This window comes from Dromiciops gliroides, chromosome 2 (assembly GCF_019393635.1).
Source record: "Dromiciops gliroides isolate mDroGli1 chromosome 2, mDroGli1.pri, whole genome shotgun sequence".
NCBI classification, from domain to species: Eukaryota; Metazoa; Chordata; class Mammalia; order Microbiotheria; family Microbiotheriidae; genus Dromiciops; species Dromiciops gliroides.
Window position 1 is genome coordinate 177055373 of NC_057862.1, and position 19190 is coordinate 177074562.

General features: G+C 38.6%; 1 gene segment (V, D, J or C); it reads right to left on the reverse strand.

Annotated features, from left to right (window-relative positions):
- LOC122738458 overlaps positions 1-19190 on the reverse strand; it is a 285606-nt gene that overhangs the window by 7814 nt on the left and 258602 nt on the right.

Sequence of the window (19190 nt, forward strand, 5' to 3'; positions counted from 1 at the left end):
AAGGAGATCAGTACCTGTAAATGGGCTCCACCCTAGGAGATCTCAGCTTCAGGCTGGCACTGTGTTTTTAACTCTGGCTCTGGCTGCTTCTCTTATTCCTGCCTGGAGAGTTTTGGCTTTGGACTCCCCTGTTCACATCAAGACATTGGTGCTCCTATTTTCTCCACCCTTGGGATTTCTAAGGAAGTCAGCTTCTCTGCCTAGCTTTCTAAGTCTACTATTATTTTGCTCTATTCAACATTATTTTCAATATTCTCTCTACATACTTTTTGTCCCCACCAAGAAAATCATACCATTCCCACCTCCATTTTCCATGCTTGTGCTATTTAGCCTAGAATGCTCTTCTTTCCACCACCCATCTGTCATGGCTCAGCTCAGATTCCACTGCTTCCAAGAAAGCTTCATCCTTAGCCTTCCTACTGGACTGACAAAATATTTTAACAATATATTGTAACCTTACTATTCTATGTGTATTAGTTTTGGCTCAGCTGAAAGTTCCTTGAGGGAGGGAACCATGTCTGATAATTTAAAAAAAGAATCCCCCATAGTACCTAGTATAAGGTTAGGCAAATAGTAGGTATTAAATAAATACCACTCTATTGAGGTCATTTTTGTATGCCTGAGAAAGAGTTATTTGTGGCAAATCTAGTCAGCAGTTAGCATTGCTACTAGTACTATTGGCCATTTCAAAGGTTACCCTCACAGCAGACACTTGAATTCCCTAGTCCCCTCCTTAAAACTTCCACCACTGAACACATGAATGGTCATTATACTTTAGAGCCAGGCTATCAGCATCTCATCTTTGAGAGCAGGAATTTTTTCCTTCTCTTTTTTCCCCTTCCCAGTGCTTAGTACAGTGTCTGGTATATTAGAGGTACTTAATAAATGCTTGCTGATTGATATTGACTTGTGGGTTTGGATATGCTGACAGCTTACCCAATTAGTACAGTGCATTTTGAATCGGGGCACTGGGATTCCAATCCTGACAACTATTTAATACATGCATGACCTTTGACAATTGACCAGTCAATAAGTATTAAGTGCCTATGTTTTGCCTTTCTTTGTATTTGCCATGCTAAGTAGAGTGCCTAGGATCAATTACATGCTAAATAAACTTGTTGACTGACTAGGTATCACTGTGCTAGCTGCTGGAGATACAAAAACCAAAACCAATTGATCCTTACCCTCAACCTCTCACGGCCATTTCCTAATCTAAAAAATGAGTGTACTGGACTACATAGCCTTTACAGGACATCTTTTGATCCCTTCTAGGTCTAAATCCCATAATTCCCTTGAGAAGAATAACTCACCAGATATGACAGTCAATTGGGAGCCTTTCCCAAATGTGAGCTTACTCCTCCAGTATTTACACCACCAGTGACAGCATTACAGAAAACCACTGGTCCCATATATTTCTTTCTTTCTTTTTTTTTGGTGAGGCAATTGGGGTTAAGTGACTTGCCCAGGGTCACATAGCTATTAAGTGTCAAGTGTCTGAGGCCAGATTTGAACTCAGGTCCTCCTGAATCCAGGGCCGGTGCTCTATCCACCGCACCACCTAGCTGCCCCCATATATTTCTTAACAGAGGTTAAGAAGTGGTAACTAGAGTGATTACTATTCCATTTTCAGTCTTTCCTCTCCTAGAGATGATAGCTGCTCTTCCTCTTCTCTGTCATACCACAGAAATACTTGTAAATCCATATTTTTTCTTTTTTTTAGTGAGGCAATTGGGGTTAAGTGACTTGCCCAGGGTCACACAGCTAGTAAGTGTTAAGTGTCTGAGGCCGGATTTGAACTCAGGTACTCCTGACTCCAGGGCTGGTGCTCTATCCACTGCGCCATCATAAATCTTTAATTTTGAAGGTATTTCTGGTACAAGGTAGAGCAATCCAAAATTTTCCCCCAAGGTATCCAGAGAGTGACTCTCCTTTATTTTTACCATTTATATTCCTAATATCCAGCCTGAGGATAGAGCTTCTCTACTCTCAAACACTGAATTCTACTCTAGGAAAATTTTGGGAAGAAACATACACTAAGATCTTGCAGTTGTTAGCCTCATATAATCTAGTACTATAGAAAAGAAGGAAACCCATCATCTCTGGCATAGAAGGATTGATTACCATTATTTTCCCTTGCCCCAGCCTACTCACTCACTTGGGCAGATGCTCAACCTGGTCCCCAATCCAAATACCAGAATGCCGCCACCTCCTGCTAAGTTCTCACAGTAGGGGAGGTCTTTGCAATAATCTTCACAATGATACTCACTGCTAATGGAGTTACTCTCAAGAACCACTTTCAAACACTTGGGATCCTTTATTGCCTGACTCTCTTCCTCTCTTAAGAAACATCTTCTCCTGAGAAGTTTAGTGTTAAGGAGATTGGGGATGGGGGGAAAGAGAAGAACAATAGTGGTATTATCATAGCAGTGACCAAGCCTTGAAAAGTTCATTCAGATTTAGTGTATCCTCTGTCCCTCCTCCCCAATGCTGGGATCAGAATCATCCTCATTAGAGTGTCTATAATCTAGGCTTTACTGCTTACTGTTGACCTTGGGCAGGTTACTAAAGTTTTTCAGAGATATACATTTCCCCACCTGTAAAAAGAGGGAGTTAAGCTGAAAATGACTCCTCCTCCTTCTTCTTTTTTTTTTTTTTGGCAAGGCAATGAGAGTTAAGTGACTTGCCCAGGGTCACACAGCTTGTAAGTGTCAAGTGTCTGAGGCCAGATTTGATTTGATTAGGTCCTTCTGAATCCAGGGCCAGTGCTTTATCCACTGTGCCACCTAGCTGCCCCCTGGCTTTGACTTCTAAGGTTCCTATGAACACTGTTGCAGTCAAATGATTATCACACTGAAAATAGGAATCATGTTAAACATGCTTATTAATGCCAGGGAATTTAGCTACTCTCTTGCAATGAGTGAATTTATATTTGCCCATTAACTCACCTCTTATCCCCAAAGTATTTAGATAATTTCTAGAATATTCATATTACCTGATGCTGATATCATTGACTTTATTCTAAATCACAGAACATCTGGGATCCTTTTTATATATCCATAAATCAAGGATATAATCTAGGGTCTGTGAACTTTTTAAAAAAATATTATGATTGCCATATTTCAATATAATTGGTTTCTTTTATAATATCATGTAGTTTAATTTATGTATTTAAAAACATTATTCTGAAACAGGATCTGTAAACTTCACCAGATTGCCAAAGGGGTCCATGACATATGAAAAGGTTAAGAATCCCTGACATAAATTGTCCTGTTTTCATTCCTATTTGCTTGGTTTACTACTGGTGCCTCTTAGTGAAGTCATTTAAATTGGGGAATCTCCTAAAACTGGAAAATGACTGGTTCTCATTTGTCATAAATCACTATCTGGTTTTCCTTTTAGTTCCTGCCTGGTCATTTGTATCATACTTACAGGACTGTATAGTCAGCCTGGTCCCTACTCCAAAGGTCAGTTTAGCATAGCCTTCAGGATGGGCACAGCAGGTAACAGTTTTACATGTACTCTTTTCATTTCCCTATTAGCCTAGATGGGTGTGGGAAAGGACATTCTCTGCTCCACTTTCTACCTCCAGCCTCTAGGATATCAATGGATCTCAAAAAATAATCTTCCCTTTGGCTATTGCAGCAGAGAGAATTTAGATATGATGCCAGGAAGGACTTTCAAGCTGCTAGAAACCTATAGGCCTATAAATTATTAGAGACAGAAATGACTTTTAGAGGTCATTGAATCTATTTCCCTGGAGAGGACTCTTCAAAATAAGAATAGGCATCCATCTGGAATTATATAAATCCTTGGAGGCAGGAGAATGGAGGATCAGGGTGGGATGTCTTGTGTAGTTTCTAGAATCCCTTACTGCATTTCATTTATCCATTCATATATTTATTAACCACTTGTTCAGTGTAATGCAGCATTCTACGGACCTCTCTTCACCTCACCAACTCAGAGAAATAACTAGAAAAAACATTGGACCAAGATTCAGGAGATCTGGGTTATTGTCCTTATTTAGTTACTAATTTAGTTACTGTGGCACTTTGGGCAAATTATTTAAACTCTCTAGGACTCAGTTTCCTCATCTATAAGACAAGAAAGTTTGATCAGATAACCTCTAAAGGTCTGTAATTCTAAGAAACATTAAAAAAATTATGCTTTGCGCATAGTTGAATATTTGTTGAACCAATATTTGTTGAATTGAATTGATCATCAGTGTTTCTTCCTAATCATCATGATTCTATTCAATCTATTCAATCAAATCACTGAACACTCAAGACTGCTGTGTGGCAAGTGCTCAGAGCACATCTTCAGTAATTGCTTGCAAGCAGATATTGATGCAGACAAAAATTGTTCAAAGCAGATACTGATGCAGACAATTACATGCAGCTCATGCAGAACCCAGACACTCAACTTTTCAGTCTACTTACTAGGAACAATGACCACTTTGCTGCCTTTCCCAAAAATAAGTTTGGAGTTTCCTTCAGTTTCCCACTATGGAATCATACATTGCAAAAACTATTGCTCTTAAGCTCTAACATTAAAAGGAGAAAAGGTCCATTGGTGAGATGTGAAAATATGCATGGTTTTTGAAATTCTACTAGTTAATATTCCATTTATCTTTTTGGTCTTTGGAGGAGGGATGGATGCTTACATTTGGAATTAGACCCCTTTTGGCTAAAGGGTTGTGATACCTTCTTTGCTGCCTTACTAGCATGGCCATTGGATTTCTGATGGTCAGGAATCTCCAAATTGTATCTACAATTGCTTACCTTTATTTGGTATTTTATTTTATTTTTTTGTTTTTGTTTTTGTTTTTTTAGTGAGGCAGTTGGGGTTAAGTGACTTGCCCAGGGTCACACAGCTAGTAAGTGTTAAGTGTCTGAGGCCGTATTTGAACTCAGGTACTCCTGACTCCAGGGCCGGTGCTCTATCCACTGTGCCACCTAGCTGCCCCCTTTATTTGGTATTTTAAAATTTACAAAGCACTTTCCTTTCCTCACAACAATCCTGTGATGTAGGTATTGCAAGTTATTATCCTTATTTTGTAGAAAAGGAAACTGAGGCTCAGAGAGATTAAATGACTAGCCCAGGATGATACAACTGCTAAAGGATGGAGTCAAGAATCAGATTTAGGTCTTAAGCACTCTTTTCATTACATGCCCTAAGATCCTGAAATGACATGATTGATGAGCACCACAAATCCAGAACAAGGAAAGGAAAGGGATGGTTTTTTGGACTATAAGAGTCTTACAATGAAAACAAGGTGACATGGAGAAGTGCAGAGGAAGACTACACTTTGAGAGATGGGATTCCAACCAGTTCTTTAGAATCTTAAAGGAAAAAGATTCTCTCACTGTTAGGGATTACTTTCAAAAGTTTAATGTAAGTTACTCTTGATGCAGTGAAAACTCCCATTTTGATCTTAATTTAGATGGCAGACATATGTAATGTCTTCTATATAGTTTAATGCTATGATTTCATTGCAATGAGTGTTCTTTCCACTGATACAGGTCTCAACCCTTCTATAACTATGGTATTCAACCACTGGCCAAGTTCTTGCAGATCATCACTCTGTGGCCAAAATGGTAATAAATCTCTTTGAGGGGCAGCTAGATGGCACAGTGGATAGAGCACTGGCCTTGGAGTCAGGAAGACCTGAGTTCAAATCCGGCCTCAGACACTAACCCCAATTGCCTCACCAAAAAAATAAAAAAATAAATCTCTTTGAACTTAGGCTAGTTTTGAGGCAACAGCTGTACAGCCCATCATTCAGGGACATACTCAATGTCTTTCCTCCTTGCTAAAGACCTACTAGAACTTGTGCTATGTTGGCACAGTCTTTGAGAACCCATTGTCACTTCTATACTGTAATATGACACCAGGGCAGGACTTTGGTGGAGGAATTGAGCATTACAAAATATTTCAAAAGGTGGTCCTCTGAGCTGTGAATTCACCATTATGGTTATAATATTTATAAAATGTTTAGCACAGCATATAGTAGGCACTTAATAAATGATTGTTTCCTTCCTTCCCTCTTCTGCTAATTCAGATCACAACTCCTCCACATCTTAGTCATTCATTTCATGAGTTGACATGGCCAAGCTTTCTCATGATAAGCCTTTCCAAATTTCCTTTTGAGAACTGTCTGGGTCATTTGAGAACCATTTGGATGATGCTATGGCCATCATCAGAGTAAGACTTCCATTGTAACATACGTTAGTGTAGGCCCCAATGGAAAATAACTCTCCAAGTGTTTTTGTTCAGTTTTAAAGTGCCTCCAGCCTTTTCTTCTTTAGGCTAAGAACTCATGCCACTTCTTTGTTCATATTTTCTCATAGTCCCATTTTCTAGTCTCTTTATTTAAAAAAATAAGATTTCTACATTTCTCGTTAGATATGGAATTCTAATCTAGATTTCGTGTTTTTGTGAATGTCTGAAAAAAACTCAGGAACCTTGAGGAGCTTACTTATCTCCTTTAATGACAACCAGATGGTGCCAAATAAATCTCAGATTCATAGCCCTATTTTGTCTCTGCAAAAAACCTTTTGTCTCAAATGGCCATAGATGACAAGTCATCAATATATTATCGCAATGCTGATTCCCTTCACCACAGTTTTCTCTTTCCTCTATTCTCCTCCCCTAACCATAATCACACATTACTGTTAGAAAACAGTCTTCTTAGGCATAGTGCAGTAAACAGAATCAGGAGAACAATTTGCATGATTGCTACCATTGTAAAGAGGAGAGCAACATTAAAAGATTTCAGAAACCTTGCCAACAAATTGACCTGTCATGACTTCAGGAAACTGATGGTGAAGCAGCCTTCTGCTCCTAATCATCAGAGATGTGTTGGACTGGAGTGTGGAATGAAGCACACATTTCCAGATGTGGCCAGTGTTGGTTTGGTTTATCTGACTGCTTATTCATTATAAGGGGGAGTTTCTGTTAGGGATGGGCTGAATCTGTGAGAAGTGACAGTGGCATAGAATAAGAAAAGGATATTGATAAAGCAGTAAACACAACAACAAAAGAACAGCATTTACTCTTTAAACTAGTGACTGAGTAGTCAGACCTCACCTATTCAAGTTTCATGATTAACTATAAAAAATGAGCAAATGAAGTAGAAACTTAGACTTAAGAATCTATGAGAACAAACTAGGATTCCCTAGATCTTTGACCAAAGTAGAAGATACTTACGTGGATGGATTTGGAGCCTGGTCCCACTCCCCCAAATGAGATTTCTAGCTCCAGTGTTTGCACTTTGGTTCAAAGCATTACAAAATTACCTGTACCTTATATCACAAGATGGCTTCCTAAGCCCATCTTCTAAGTTCACTATCACATCTCATATACAAACCTATTTCATGGTTGCTCTGTTCATAAAACTTTATTTTCTATGTCACTCTAATCATAACAACAAAGCCTCCTAAATCCCCTTTCCCTCATTACACCAATCTCTTCCTTAAATGACTAAAATGTAATTTTTATCCCAGATACAAAAGAGACTGTAGAAATGGTGCTATAGTCACCAGAGGCAAGGAGGCTCATTGCAGGGATAGAAAAAGGAAACCTAGATCCATTTTCCCTTGAGTCAAGGCATCTGTCTCTATAGGATTTTACAGGCATAGTCTAGGGAGATATCTACTTATAAAATGAAAAGGAAGAAAGCCGAAGGGTCTGGAGGCCACAGAGGTGTGGTGGCAAATGTTGAACTTCATTGCTTGAGGAAGTTTCTTTTTCAAAGGCTAAACCTTGGAAAATGGCCTCATTGCCTGGAGACATGCTCAGAAACCAGTAGACAAAACCCCTTCCCAATACACTCCCAATAAGTTCATTAGATCAGCTTCTCAGCATGAAAGACACAAGCAAACAGCCCCTACACTACACAAAAGTCCTTTATCGGTGGAAAGGAACTTGTCATAGATCTCAGAGGGCTCATTTCATAATCCTCTCTTTGTCTGGAGAGTTTCCTTTATCGTTTCTCTAAAATTCACATGGATAGATGAATCTAGTTTCTCCTCCACGTAGGAGAATGTAGCTTCTGTTAGATCTACATCCTAAAGGCAGTGTTTGCAATAAGCCACCTCACACCACAATATTTATTCTTTTATATTCTCTCTCCATCTTTCTGTCTCTGCCTACCTTTGCCTCTCTATCTCTTTGTCCTTCTCTCCATCCCCCCCCAATAACTTCATCCTCTAATTTCTTAATTCCCCCTTCCCTACTGCTTACAATCTGGATTGAATAAAGATGACCCACAGGGCTAGGCTTACCAACTCATCCAGATTTCAAGAGTGCCACCTAGAATTATCTCAGTTGCTCCCAACTTCATTGCAAAAGCATTTTTTCTTTCTGGGTTTTTGGGGAGCAGAGCTGGGTCGGTTGGACAGGGTACATTACTCCTCCATCCTCATTCTTCCGAGAGCAGAGGAATAAAAGGAAACACAACTCCTGAAAATATCTGGAATGTAAAATATTTAGATGGCATGCTGTCATAGAACTGAGAGACTGGGGGCCTTAGTACGCAGAGGAAACAATAATTTAGGAAAATTATCCAAGGGTCCTCAGAATGGGCTGAGAACCAATATTTGAAAGTCATAGTTTGCCAACTGAGAACGCTCAGTTTCCTGGCCCTTTGTTATCTCATTTTGATTTGTCAGATAAATAAGACAAATGGGGCTAGTGAAAACAACATTAGATTTGGAATTAGAGGACTTGGGTTTGAGCCCTGGCTCTGTTATTTACCACTGGCGTGATTTTGGGAAAGTTACTTCACCTCTTTGGGCCTCAGGGTCCTCTATAAAATGAGGATATTGGACTTGATCTGTAAGGCCCGTCTAAATCTGTTAATCCTGTGTGATTTGTCCACAGTCATTAGTGAGCGACTGGGCTGGACAGAATCCCAGGTCTTTGTTCTCTACACTACAGTGTTCTCAACATCTTGTCTGCTTCAATGGCTCTGTGAAGGTCACTACTTTCAGACTACTCCTTAGTTGCTTGGAACTCAAGAACGAAATACAGTTATTTCTTTTTCTATATTAGTGACTCTGCATCCTATTTGTAAGTCAGTGTTCAGAGAAGTCCAAGAGATTTTCTGATTTCCCAGCTTCATACTCAGATACATACAGGGTCTTAAATTGTAGTCAGTTTTTAAAGGATTACAAACCTCACATGAAAGATCAGAGATGCTGCAAAAAGATATGGGAGAGCAGGGATAGGAAAAAATAAGGGACAGGTGGCACAAAGTCTGGTATTGGTACAAGGCGTGGGGTAAATTAGAACAAGAGCTCCCATACTTACTTGGCAGCACTGTCACTTGGGTTCCCTTTCCAAAAACATTTGGGCTGTTTCCATAGCTCACACTCTGGGTTACTGTCTTACAAAAAGGCTAAGGTACCACCCACTATATGATAGGTTGGGATATGTTAAGCTGTATCAAGAGTTTTACCTCTTTGCCACACCCCAAAAGCAGGAAAAACTGATCCAGATGACAAAAGGACTGTTTTTAATGCTGGCTGCTATTTTTTCTTATTATGGTTTCTATCTGCCCATAAATGTAGTCTCTGAATATTTCCTGGAAGTCCAAAATTTTGTCAAAACACCATAGAGAAAATTCACTATGTCTTCCCAGAGATAACTTGTAAGACCATACTAACTTTCCTGGCTTCACTCCTGAGTATCTGTTATCCCTCCTATTAATTTAGAAAGTGATCTTCTCGAGTATAAGGACTGTCTCACTTTTTAAATTTTTGTGTCCAGGGCTTAGGATAGTGTCTGGTTTATAGATGCTTTTTTATTCATTCAGGGTGAGGCATATCTATATAAATATGGACAGAAATGCTGCCATTGATCTGTTTCATCTCTATCATTTTGGTGAAGAAGGCATCATTTTTTTCATTCAGACATTTCTTACTTTGCCAGGGCTGAGGCAGAGTGAGAATGTTTTCAGCATCTTAGACCAAGACATAAAATAAAAACACAAGTATAGCATGACTTGGAGACAATGTGTCCTTTCTATATCTGAATAAGATTCTTGGGTGACTCATTGGTGATTCATTCATGTACTTCTTGTTGTTTCATTTACTAAGGTGGTCCCCTACCCCCTATATTGGAAGGACATCTTAGGAGAGGATACTGGTCTTTCGGTTCTATTTAGGAAATTTAGTAAATCAAACTATTTTCATTCGGTGCCCAAGGAAGAATGGACAGGCAAGAGATAATGTACATAAAATACTTTGAAAAACTGTAAAAGTATTATGAGAATATACATCACTGTACAATATGCTATAAGGCATATATATATACATATTATATATATACATACATACATATATGTATGTATATATATATATATATATATATATATATTGCCTCTTCCATGTGGACATGACCCTTTACAAAATGATAACCTGAAACTTTGTCCAGTGACTGAATTTTTGTCACATTATAATAGTCTAGGTTAGTTAATAGATAAAATATGAAGAAAGGCAAAAAACAGGTTCTGCTTATAAGGAATTTCTAGTCTAATGGGGAAGACAACATGCAAATAACTATCTACAAACAAGATATAGACAGAATAAATTGGAGATAATCAGTAATGAAAAAGCACCATTTCTTTTTTAGTTATTACAATAATCGGACCCAATTGTTACATGTAATACTAAATCTGGAAAATAAGTCTATCTCCCAGAATGTCTGTGAAGACTTACTATATTTTACCTCGATTTAACCTGAATGCCCTGACCAATAGTATTATTGAATATATCAAATTATCAGTTCCAATTTATTTCCTCTTTTAAATAACATCTTACTCTTTATTAGGAAATATGTTCCCCCTTAAGCAAAATAAAGTCAGGTTATCTCACAGAACTTACTTGCTTCAACATTCAGCCTAGTTCCTTTTCCAAAAGAGGCTTTAAAGTTTCCTGTGCTTCCCACAGTGATTTTTACTGCAACAAAATGGGCAATTTCATCCCTTCCTTTCTACTTATACACCACAGCTAGGGAGCTGGCCCTTTTATGGGAAGTAAGGTTTGAGAGAAGAAACTATTAATAAGTAGCATCTTTTAAACATTTCCTTTGTGAGATATATTTAGTTTTTTGGTGAGGTCTGCAGTATCCTATTAACATATGTCCTTTGTTTATTCCCTTCTTGTTCCTTTCTCAGTCAGGATTTTTTGTGCTCTCTCTAGATTAGCTATCAAAGTCATATCCCTCATATCATCTACCCTCTTAATCTATATTTTTCATGGCTAGGGCTTTTTTCTTTTAAATAGCATTGTATTTTTTCCAATTACATGTAAAACAATTTTTAACATTCATTTTAAAAATAAAATTTTGAGTTCTAAATTGTCTTCCTCCCTCTCTTCCTCCCCTCCCTCTTCCCTAAGAGGCTAGAGCTTTCAATGCTGGAGGCCCCCAGTCTCCAAATAAGCCACTGCTCCACCTCAGGATGGTCAGGACCTCTGGTCTATGATTATGAATATTTTCCTTCCTTGGATCTATGCAAAGAAATGGGATGTATATGATGTACTCACTGGATGACACCAACAGACGTGTCCCTCTCCCGAAGGTCAGTCTTCCCGTGCCATCATTCTCACTGTGTCACAAGATCTTACAGAAACTCCTTCAAGGTGCAGGAGCATTTTTGGTTCCCTAGATATAGCTCTAAAGAGGGCCAGTTATTTGAGTTTCATCTTTGATTCAAGGGATGCAAATTTGAATAGAAAAATGATAAAGGCTATAACTATAGCAGTTGCACAAGCAAGTTCTACACGGCTCAAGGCATAGGAAAGACTGATTTTTGGGAGAGGGACACAGAAAAAGGGATATAGCCCTTGTTCTACAGGGGTCCTTTAGAAATACTAGAGGCACAGGACCACATTTTCAGTGATCTTATTGATGAAAAAGCTAAGGATAGATTAAAAATAATTCAGATACAGTATGTACATTCAAAATTTGCAAGATTTGCCGACAGTTTTTATCTCATTTGATTTGCCTAACAAGGTAGGTAGTGCAAGTGGTATAAGTGGAAAAAAGCACTGTTTTTGGATTCCAAGGTCTTGGGTTCAAATTCCAATTGTTTGCCTCAGTTTCTTCATTTGTAAATGTGGGCACTTGCCTAAATGGCTTCTGAGGCCTCTTATAGATCTATGATCCTATGATATATTTATTATTAAACCCATTTTACAAATGGGTAAACTAAAACCAACAGAGGCAAAATGATCACATGATTTACCCAAGGTCACACAGCTATTAATTGTCAGGGTCATAACTGGGACATAGTATGTGCCACGCATTGTGCTGGTCACTGGGGAATATAAAACCAAAAATCTTCAGTAAGATTCTTTTTAATTAGGATATTTCCTTTGCTTTGGGATATGGCACCCACTTATCTAGGAAATATCTTTCAAGTCCCTTGTCTTGAGTGATAGAAACACTGGGAAAACTTTGAGGCAAATTATTTGTTGGTTATAGACCTTAAAACCATGTCACCTGTTAGCTGCATGAGTTTGGGCAAGCCATTTATCCTCTAAGGGCCTCAATTTATTCATCTTTAAAATGTTTTTTTTTTTTTTTTAGGAAATGCTCTCTATAGCTCCTTCTAACTCTAAACTATGATTGTATGATTTATAATCCTAAAGGAGCTTTGAAATCATCTAATCTGAATTTACCCTTTATAGATTAAAAAAAGGAAGCTCAGAGAGTTTAAGTAATTTTCCTAATATCTCACAGCTTTCTAACAGTAGAACTGGGACCTCAAACTCAAGTCCAATTCCCAGTCAGTTTCCCATTCTGCAGTGTCACCACATTTCATCCTGGAGGGCTTAAGAAAATGCAACATCTCCCCCCTTCCACTCTAATTTTGCTTCTCTCACCCTTCCTTCCCAGCTTTTTTCTCATCAGAAATAGACATGATCTAATGGACGATGGCTATCACAATGATCAGCTTCTACAGTCATCTCCCCTGGGGCTCAGCTCTATTTTTATTTGCAGGTTTCTAGTTAAGGAACTTCCCTCAGAACCTCTTGAGAAAAAGCACCGCAGTTTGATAATGTCCACCTCCCAAAGAAGATAATGTCTGGAGATTTATCTTATTTTTTTCCTCATCTCATATTTTTGGTGTCACCATTCTTAGTAACTCAGTGAGGTTCAAAGGAAAACTTTCTATAAGCCTGAAAGGGCTTTATAAATGTGAGTTATTATAATGTAATTATTTCATTAAAACATAATGACAACTTTCTTCTCCCCCAAATCCCATTCTATCCATCTCACTATGATACTTACTGGGTTTCACTCTCAGTTGTGTCCCTGTCCCAAAGCTGAGTTTGGTTCCTCCTCCCCCATAAGACACACAGTGATTTATGCCATGTGATAAACCCTCTGCCTGGTACCTTATCCAGTTTCCTGATTTTGCTGCACTTTCCCCTCTCCCCTTGGAATTTAGGGAATATTAAAGACTCAAAATTGGAATTATTTGCCTGATTTGCACAGATGAAGAAAAAATGTCTTTCTCCTGACCACCCACAATCAAATAATCGATATTGCCTTTATATGCTCCCTGAATTTACTGAATAATTCAGTTATAATTTCAGCTCACACTGATAATGGAGACCTGACTTTCGTGGTTTGATTATCCTCCTCTGTGAAAGGAGACCTCGTGGCTTATATGGAACAGATCATCCCCATCTCCAGTTAACAGGAGGCCAGGAAGGGATAGAAGGAAGATAATGACTAGGGGAGGTTGTGATCCAGATAATAGACATCAAACACTCGACTTGAATTTTTCTGGCTGTTTCAGATAAAATAGTTTGATGCCTCAATTATCCTGGTTCAGGGTTTCTGACCCATTTTAACTTGGCCAAAGAGACCTGGTCCTATTGGCTTTTCTGTACCTTCACATGGCCACTTTAAAAATCTCAATGTCACATTTAAGGGAAATGGCAACCAATTCTGTCAAACTTCAAGACAAACAGAGGTCTGGATCTCACCTGGAGAGATCAAGAGTTTGGTTCCCTTTCCAAAGATGAGTGTGTTAAATCCAAAGTTCACACTGTGAATCAATACCTTACAAAATGGCCCTGGATATATGTAGCAACTGAGCGATGTGACAGGAAACCGAGGGAGTTGGATTAGATAAGTCTCTAAGGTCCCTTTCCAAATCCTAGGAACTAATTAGGCTGAAATTCCATCCCAGAGAAAGCCTTGGGACCCCATGTGATTTGAGGCATTTAGTTTGAGGGGGATAAAACTAGGAAAGGGGCTGAGAGGAAGATCTTGCTCTGGGTCTTACTTGAATAGAATTTTAGCTATGGGGTAAGCAGTATGGTGTAATAGCAAAAACATTAGACTTGGAATCAAAAGATGTGGATTAAAGTGCCCGCTCTACTAAATCATAACCCCATATCCTAAGTTAAATTATAATCTTTCTGAGCCTCAGTTTCCTCATCAATAAAATGGAAACAGTAATACTTTGATTCTTTACCTTACAAGGATGTGGCAAGGATCAAGAGATAAATGCAAAGTATTATGATTACTAGCAAGAAGCAGTTTGACATGATGGCTATGAGGTGGGCCTTGGAGTCAAGAAGAGCAGGGTTCAAGATTTGCCTCTGGAACATACCAGCTGGGTGATGGTGAACCAATAAGCTAACCTCTCACTGCCCCTGGAAAGTCTCTAAAACTATAGAATTCATATAAGTAGTCTATATTTACGGGTGGAAGTTGTTTTTATACTTGGGGGTTGCCTACCCTGATGAAATAAATTATAGGTCTACACCACGGTTTCTGAAATTTTTTCCACTTGTGACTCCTTTTTGCCTGAGAAATTTTTACACAACCCCAGGTATATAGGTATGTAAAATTGGTATGATGTAACCTTTTTCTGTTGCCAAATTTTTTGCTACCCCTACATTCAGTTATGTGACCCCATATGGGGTCACAACCCATAGTTAAGAAGCTTTGGTCTAGACCATCCCCACCAAAAATTCAAAGCAATACAAATGCTTATGCTGCAGCCAGACTTCAAACCTCCATACCAAAGATCCAAGTTAATTCACTATTACATGCACCAGGAAGGGATTCCAACCTAAATTCATCCTTCTACCCTTCCAAAGTTTAATGGTCTGACAAACAGCCTGGCCCCTTTTCCATTGACCCATAGATGGCTTCCATCACACACGCACAATGTGTTTTACACCATGACAAAAATATTCACAACACTCCACAGTCTGTTTCTCCTTGAGAGCTGGAGGCATAATCCTTCTGCCTATAGAGATGACCACAAAGGGACTTTCGTTTATCTCATGGATAACACACAGCTCATTTAGCTCAATTACAAGTTTGGAACATTCACTGAACAACATTCATACCACTGGACCACAATGCTTTCCCTCTTGGAGAGCCAGTATAATCTGTTTGGGAAAGATTAAGTCCAGTTTTACCTGGAGGTTTGGCAATGGAAGAAATGATCTCTGAAAGTTTCCCTTTCCCTTCTCAGTCCTAAAACCTATCGCTAATTAGAAATGGAAAATACCTATTAGTTGATTTCCCTCGTAGCCCTCTGCTCTTACAATTATTCCCTCTAAGGCTCAATTCAGTTCAAGTCTCTAGTGATAGACTTTCCCTTGGGACATCTTGGGAAAGGCTTTCCAGTTTGTTAATGTCTCCTTGCAAAAAAGTATGCTTATTCATTTTCTATTTAATTTTATCCCATTTAAGTGAAATTACTCTTAAAAACTTGGTAAGGTCAGAATGTACCAAAATTTAAACAGTGATATCTCTTTTCTTCTCTCTAAATCACTTAATTTCTACCTGACTCCAGTACTTACGTGTCTTCACACTGAGCTGTGTCCCTGTCCCAAAGGAAAGTCTAGATGTAGTCCCTAATTCACACAGTGATTCATGCTATATTATAAACTCCCCACCTATCTTTTCATGTTTCCTGATTAGGCCCTGTTGGTGAGTAAATATCCCTTATTTATTATGATTTTCCCCCAACTTGCCTAGAGGGAGAAAAGTATGCTCCCTACTCCTTAAAAAAGTAAGATCCACATTCTCTCTCTATTGCTGCAATAATTCAGTTATACTTCAGTTCGCTATGGCTGTGGAGACTGCTTCTATGTGGGTTTAAGTTGAATGACTTCTGATCACCTTCCTCTGTGAAAGGGGATCCTATCTGTTCATAATGAATGCCCTTTGCCTTAATCTTCTAGATCTGGCTCCCTACTCTGTTGCCTTTGCCATTCTCTTACTTTCATTGACCACTTTCCCCAAGTAAACCTAGGGAGGACTCTAAAGAAGACCAATTCAGGCAAATCTGTGGAGTGCACATTAAAAAAGTCTGGCTGACAGACAGAGAGTGGGCAGAACTTTTCTGTAGAAACTAGGAACTTGGCCTGCTTTTCAAAGATAAGTTTGTTAAGTGTTAAATTCACACAAAGGGTGGCACGATCTTTTTAAACAATGGCCCCTGGGATTTTTGCCATAATTCTCTTGAATTAATTCCCTTCCTAGCCTTGCAGCCTTGGGAAAGACATTGGACCTTTTTGAGACCCAGGTTCCTCATCTGTAAAATGAAGACTATTAATACTTTTACAATGCACCTTACAAGGATATGGTTCCTATCATGTGGTTCTTACCATGAGATCATGTGTGAGAAAGCACTTTAAAACTGTAATCTACTTTTCAAATACAAAATATAATTATTAATGACAATCAGAATAGCAACTCTTATGCTAGACTCACTCCAAATTTCCACTTAAAAGACCCCAGTAAATCCATCATCACATGTTAACAGGAATGAATTTCAGCCCAAATTACTTCGTTTCATTATTCCAAAGATATTCAGCTCACTTGGTTTGACAAACAGTCTGGTCCTATTTCCATAGACCCATACGTTTTGCTCTTATAACCCCACATTTTTACTTCCATAACCTAATCCTTCTGCCCACAGAAATGAGCAATTTGGACTTCCCTTTATCTCCTGAAAAAACACAGAGATTATTCAGTTTAGCTTCAAGTTTTGGATATTCAGTGACAACATTCTTGCTACAATATTCTTTCTTAGAGAGACCATCTTCCTCTTCCTCCCCTACCCCCTTCTCTGAATCTGTTTGGGATAGATTAAGTTCAATTTGGGAATGGATGAACTGATCTCTGACATTTTCTCTCTCTTAGCCCTAGAACCCTTTGCTAATTAGAAATGGAAAAGGCTTATTAGATGATCTCCCATATATCTGTCCATTCTTTCAGTTTTTCTTTCTAAGGTTCAGTTCAGTTCAGTTCAGAAAAGTCTCTAGTGATGGGGCTCCCATTTAGACATTGTGGAGAAATATTTTATTGTTTGATAATGTCTTCCTTTCAAGGAAAAATATTCATTGCGCTCCTACATTTGAATACTGTCTCAGGCACTTGCTAGAGTTATTCCTCTTTCCTTCCATTCAGTTTTCTCATCTGAGTAAAGAGATCATTGGACTTGATGACCTCTAAGGTCTAAAGCTGTGATCTTATATTTCCTCCTATGATTCCATTTCTCCCAGTGTTAGTATTCTTACTCAGTAAGATCATAATGTGCCCATAATTGAAGCAATGACAGAAGGGAAACAATCTACTAGGGAGACATCTTTGTATAAAAAAAAAAACAATAAAAAAACTATTCCCATTTCTCTTGTTTACTATCTTCAAAATCCCTTAGTTTCCATCTGATGCCAGCACTTACTTGGTTTCACTTTCAGCTGTGTCCCTCTCCCAAAGGTGAATTTTGTTCCTGCTCCCCCATAATATACACAGTGATTCATGCTAATATCATAACCCCCCACCCCCATCTGCTATCTCGTCCTGTTTCGTGCTTTTACCCTTTTGATTTAGGAAATTACTCAGGTGAATAAAAAGTATTCTTTCCGCCCAGTAAATAAACCACATTCCCTTCCAACATTGTCCAAATGCACTGAATAATTCAGTTATGCTTTAGTTAATAATGGCTCTGGAGACCTGGCTTCTGTAGGGATTGAGGCTGAAGGACTTCTGACTTTTTTTTTTCCTATGAAGTGGGAACCTAAAGCATAATGAATGGAACAGACCATCACATCTTCACAGAAAAAGTAGATCAGGAATGGGTAGGAAGAAGGTAATACCTGAGAGAAGGCAATAATCTAGATAATAAACGCCAAACCCACTTTTCCTGAATTTCCTGGACATTTGTAAGCTAAGGGTAGTTTGGTGCCTTAATTATGTTGCATCAGGGCTTCCCCTTCCACGTTATACCCTGGTCATAGAAACATGGTGCTATTGCCTTTTCCGTCCTTTCCATTGCTCTATACAAAATATTCCCTGTTGATATTCAGAATCATTTTCAAAGGTCAGCTGCTAATAGAGGGTGATATAGACTCATAGACATAAGTTCAGAAGAAATTTTAAAAATCCTGAAGATCTAGAGAGCAAGAGAGACAAGTCTCCTGTGGAAACTAGTAGCTAAGTCTATTGGTCACTTTTTAAAGTCTGTCTCTGTTGGTTCAGCATTACTTTTGTCGATGACCAATTTAGGTAAATCTAAGAAACTTTCAAGAGAAGAAGGGGAGGTAAAAAACTTACCTGGAGATACTAGGAGCTTGGTCCCCTTTCCAAAAATGAGTTTGTCAGAGACTCCATATACACCATGACACAACTCCCTACAAAATAGCTACCAGAAGGGTCAACTAGGTGGTTCAGTGTATAGAGTGTCAGGACTGGAGTCAGGAAGACCCAAGTTCAAATGTGACCTCAGACATTTACTAGCTGTATGACCCTGACCCAGTCACTTAATCCTTTTTGTCTAAGTTTCCTCATCTGTAAAATGAACTGGAGAAGGAAATGGCAAAACCACTTCTGTATCTTTGTCATGAAAACCCCAAATGGGGTCATGAAGAGTTAGACATAACTAAAATGATTGAACAACAACAACAACAACAACAACATACATAAAGCTCTGCATGTTAAGTAACAGGCACCTGTGTGGCTTATGATATTTAGCATTAGGATGGGTAAAATTGGAAATATATGAGAGTAGAACCCTGCCCTGATGAAAGGAAGATTTCAGCTATATTGAAATTAACACCAGTTGCTAGAGTAAGACTTTAAACCACTATGCTGAAGATCCCAGGTTTTTCACCGTTGTATAAAATAGGAAGGCATTTTAGCCTAAA